The sequence below is a fragment of the Pomacea canaliculata genome, linkage group LG3 (assembly GCF_003073045.1).
Source record: "Pomacea canaliculata isolate SZHN2017 linkage group LG3, ASM307304v1, whole genome shotgun sequence".
NCBI lineage: Eukaryota > Metazoa > Mollusca > Gastropoda > Architaenioglossa > Ampullariidae > Pomacea > Pomacea canaliculata.
The window spans coordinates 16425219-16429880 of NC_037592.1; positions in this window are offsets into that span (position 1 = coordinate 16425219).

A 4662-nucleotide genomic window follows, 5' to 3' on the forward strand; every position below is an offset into this window, starting at 1 on the left:
TGATGCTGCGGACTTAACAAGATGAGCCCTTTAAAAAGAAAAAAAATTAGTCGTTATAGTGTCACTTTTTCAACTTTAAATTGCTGCCATCCTTGATAGAATAGCAAGGCAATGGGACTGATGGGAAAACTGCTATCAATCAGCAGTAAATCTGTAAAGTAAGACGATAAAGCGTTTAAAGTGATGGGTTAGGTTAATTCACATCTCCCATGTCACGATGTGAGCCCAGCCTCTCTCTCCAACTGGTCCTTTCATTTTTTTTTTAAATTGTTTTCTGACACTCACCACTTTTTTCTGTGTTATCTTTCCCATCTTCTGGTTTTTTTTTCCGGTCTTTCTCCTGCTTTCCATTGCTGATCAAATTTCTTTTCATTGAGTGTCTGTGACGGATGAGGCGGGGAGAAGGATATGGGCCTAACTCGCTCGAGAGGAAAGGGGACATTTCTACTGGCTCGCTTCACCCGACTCTCACCCTCTCACACCCACTCGCGCGCTTCTTCTCACGTCCACGTGTACGCACTGAGAACTACTCCAAACTCGTGTACAAACACAACCAAACAAATAATAATCACAAAACTTGAAAAAAAAACCCCGAAGTTGAATACTATAAAACACCATGGAAAATACCAATAAACGACCTAACACGAGGTCAGTGAAATTGAAACTATGCAAAACACACTTTCCTCCAAGTCCGGTACTTTCTCCCAGTCCTACGTGCACTTCACGTCACGTCCCTGACGTCATCGACCTAACACTAACGAAACTACTGCCTACCGCTCTATTCCCCTAAACTACTACGTCTTATCCCCCGACCCCCGGCCTCGATCGCCTCTATCAATCAAGTTGACCTGTCAAGTCGTAAACAGGTATCGACAACGAGGGTAAGTGCTCACAACAGGCTCACAAATGATATTTAAAGCTTGTTTTAGACGAGTATCTTCATTATTTTAGTCAACCGTTAAGATTAACTCGCTCTGTTACATTTAGGTTGAAATCTATCACGATTATTTAACCTCACTCCCCAGAAAAAAAAGTCAGGTGCTATGCACTACAACGAAGCACATCAATTACTAGTTTCATCGATTAAAATAACAATTAAGCCAGTCAAATACGCAACAACAACCAAATGCCCTTCATTTTTTTATATTTTTTTAGTGAAATAGAAAATCAGCACCAGGGACAGATGGACTATTGTGCGCGGTAGATAAAAGACATACACCCTCTCCCCTACAAAAAGGATTTACCTGACTATTTCAGTTTGAAATTAAGATCTTTACTTGCACTTTGCAAAGAGAGTTACATGTATTATATATCAACTGTCATACAGCAATTGAAGCGGTAAGACTGAACTTTGCAAACAATAAAACATAAATAAGCAAGTGACTTAAACATGAACAACAAGGCAGGGTGAAGGCCGTCCAAAAAAACCCATCTGAAGGTGAGATACAAGCTTGCCATGAGAAAGGTAAAAGGAATTTCTCCTCACTTTCAGGTGCTTTGTTGCCTACAAGAAGACGAAAAAGCACCTTAACTACAGCTTAAAACTTTGTGTCTCAAAATACATCCCTGGGAGAAACTCATTCAAAAAAGTAAAATGTAGCTTTTCTAAGATTAGTTTATACTGTGACAGTGTCACAAACCTGTGTGCAGCGACATGGGGAAGGGAAGGAGGATCGAGAGAATGGTAGTATCGAGTGGCGACAGCATGAGTGGACTAAAGTGCCTCCTTCCCTGGTAGATTGGGTCGTCAGCACAGTCAGTGACATTAGACACACTTTATGTACATTATGTACAAAAAGGAAATGAAAGATGGTAACTGCAGACAACCACGGACGTGTGTAGTTATACAACGGACAGCTCCTGTCATGAAGTTAGGTTACGAAGCAGGAAGGTTATAACAAAACTTACACATAGTATACGAATATAAACTGCCAACTAGTGAAACATATTAGAATTTACATTATTCAAATACTACTTACTATTATTTTTCGGTTTCGGTTGTTGGAGTACAATTCCATGTCATTGAATAACCGGCAACCGTCTGAAACATATGGCTCTTGACCAGACGACACTATTCCTAGTTCCAGTGTAACAAAATACCTGATTAGTTGATTAGATTTTAATTTCTTAAGGGAAATAATTCCTAGTAAAACACTTTTCCTAGTTCCAGTGTAACAAAATACCTGATTAGTTGATTAGATTTTAATTTCTTGAAGGGAAATAATTCCTAGTAAAACACTATTCCTAGATCCAGTGTAACAAAATACCTGATTAGTTGATTAGTTTTTAATTTCTTGAAGGGAAATGATTCATAGTAAAACACTCTCCTAAGAAGACAACAGCTTCTTCCCTTATATATTTATTTACGCAGAACGTGATGTGTTTAATTTTTTCATACTATCCAGTTCGCATATCAGTGTGCGAAACACACTTTAGCTGTAAAGATGGTCACCGGCGAGACCATGGAAACGACGGGCGTTGTGGCCTTTCATATAACTGACATCAAACTGTCAATAGAGGAGTTTCTGTAAAATCTTGGTTATATTAAAAGATCTAAAGTGAAAGTAGTGGACAAGGCACACAAAGATATCTGCAGCCTGTGAAAGTTCATACACACAAGAAAGTACGATAGTTTCGACGTTCGTCGTGCAGTTTCGCTCTCAATGACCTCGCTAGGGTCACGCCCTGTACGTGCACACGCCAGCCCCACGTGCTCGTACAGCGTCTAGCGCCACTGAACCAGAGTGTCACTCACGCGCTGTACCTGCTACTGGTGGTGGGTGCTGTTCTGGCACATTCAGAACTCGCATGGTGATATTACCGTAAAGCAACAAAAAGCTGTGATGTGTAATATTGTTAAAATTATATTTTTCACTAACGTACATCTCTTTAAAAAAATAACGCAGACCATCCCTGTACCCCACTCTCTATTTTTGCCTTAGGCAACTGCCAAGATTGCTTAATGATAGGCCTGTTGTCATCGCTCACCGCGTGTATAGAGGATGAGGTCATAAGTACCCGCACCCGTCTTGCCCCGTCATGGCCGGCGGATCTCAAACTCTCTATTAATTTGTACAACGTCCAGTTTTACTTGATAACAATCCCTTGACTGATTTACATTGAAAACAATTAATAAGTAGCTTTGTTTACATGCAACGTGAAACGAGAGTGTTATTAGGCTGAATAGTAATTTATGTAATCAGAGATCAAATCGACACGGCTATATAGTCCAAGTTGACTCTGGGCTGTGACCAATGGATAAATGATCAAATGATAGATGGGGAGCCAGTGTCAAAAGAACCAAATAATCCGTCAACCAGGGATTCCAGGATGTCCTATATAAACACAGACGGGACAACACAGAGAGCGGTTCACGTGGATGTCAGCAAATCACGTGCAGTCCGCAGGCTGCATGCTCATCATGACCAGAGCTCGTACTCAGTTTACCTGAGTGCAAGCTACGAAAAGACTTGTCAGCAGCTGGTCATTTCTGTGCTTCAACTCGCAGTGTTGCACGACTGTAAAGCATCAAACTATACGTTTTCTAGCAAAGGTTCGACTGTCACTAGCGTAACTTGTGTCAAAAATGAACAACTGTCACTGGATGGTTTACATTCTTTGGGAGACGCCTGCACACACACACATACACACATTCTGAAAGGCACCCGTTGCATAAAAACGAATTGCAAGATCGACACACTTGCAATGTAAGTGTGACATTAATTGTTAATATGTAGCATGCTTCTTTCGGGAATCGGTTAGTATTTTTCTGTAGTCTGTCTCTTACCAAATAAACAAACCAACCTTCCGACTGAACTAACGGACTGACCAACCAAAATCTATGCTTCGCATTATCTCAGCCTACTTAATGATAATATCAATTAAGATCGAGCTTTAAGGAGCAGTGTTAGATGTATACTGGCGGTGCACGAATATTAATTTCAATGCACGCTCACACTGACATCCACACAATAAAATATGCACGCTCGAGCATTCACACACACACTGCATAGTACAGCTTTATTTCTCTCTCATTACCACCGTAAGCCAACGCCTCCCTAAATTGTTCCGTGACGTGCAGATGATCTGGATGTGCACGTGTTTGCAACCCCAAGCGCGTGCGAGCTTTGATAACAATGTTTATCAAGCGAACTGTGAATAGCAGCAGACTGTATACAAATCATTATGTTGTTATCTTTTAACCTTTGACAGCTGGCGTAGAGACGCACTTGCAGAAAACACAGGGTAAAAAATAGTGACTGTTATCTACCAGAGCGTTCCATGATAACAAATAGCAGCAGTCAAATCCTACAGTCCTACTGTGCATGCAGTGACTGAATAGTCATTGTCATTATTCAAGTCTGGTTAACACCAAAATCTTTTAACTTAATTGAACGATTGGCCTGAATAAAAAATTTTATATTATATCGTTGTGGCATTCTACTTAAAAGTAAATTCAGGTTAATCATACCACTTTCTCTCATGCCTCAGCTTATTGTATATGGACATTTTAATCAAAACATTTCATTTGAAAAGGTCCCTAACAGATTCAAAGCTATGATTTGTGATTGGGTTGCTTTATCGGAGAGTATATTGTTTTTGGCCTGAGTTTTGATACAGACTAAATTATTCTGTTTGTGCATTTCATATTCTCACTTAAGG